Consider the following 432-nt stretch of genomic DNA (forward strand, 5'->3'; position numbering starts at 1 on the left):
TTGAAGAAGTGCGAGAATGGGTGGACGAATGGATTGCTTCGAAACAAACATCGTTTTATCGAGATGGTATCGCCCAGTTGCCAGAAAGATGGCAAAAAGTTGTAGAAAGTGATGGAAAATACTTTCATTGAAATAATTTAAATAAATTTTTTACAATAAATGCTTTTTCTCAGTATTTTTTGGGCGGAAACTAAGTTAAGGTCCTAATAATTAGAGTTACTTATGCGATTTTCAATCTCAAGCATTATGTGTACACTGAGAGAAGAATTTAGTAAATATTATCAAAATTTGGTTACTATTACTAAATGATAGACGTAAATATAGCGGGCCAAAGCTATGGCAATACTTATTAATTAATTTAGTTCTGTAAAATAAATTATTTATTTGACAGAAGTAAAATTTATTTGCTTCCAGAATATATTTGGTAAATAA

General features: G+C 29.4%; 1 long non-coding RNA gene across 2 annotated transcripts in view; it reads left to right on the plus strand.

The window, feature by feature from the left end:
- LOC116847515 overlaps positions 1-432 on the plus strand; it is a 38,460-nt gene that overhangs the window by 35,988 nt on the left and 2,040 nt on the right. The gene's annotated exons all lie outside the window — the stretch shown is intronic.

Source organism: Odontomachus brunneus, unplaced genomic scaffold (assembly GCF_010583005.1).
Source record: "Odontomachus brunneus isolate Ranch 3 - 2012 unplaced genomic scaffold, Obru_v1 Obru_scaffold_079, whole genome shotgun sequence".
In the NCBI taxonomy this organism is placed as follows: domain Eukaryota; kingdom Metazoa; phylum Arthropoda; class Insecta; order Hymenoptera; family Formicidae; genus Odontomachus; species Odontomachus brunneus.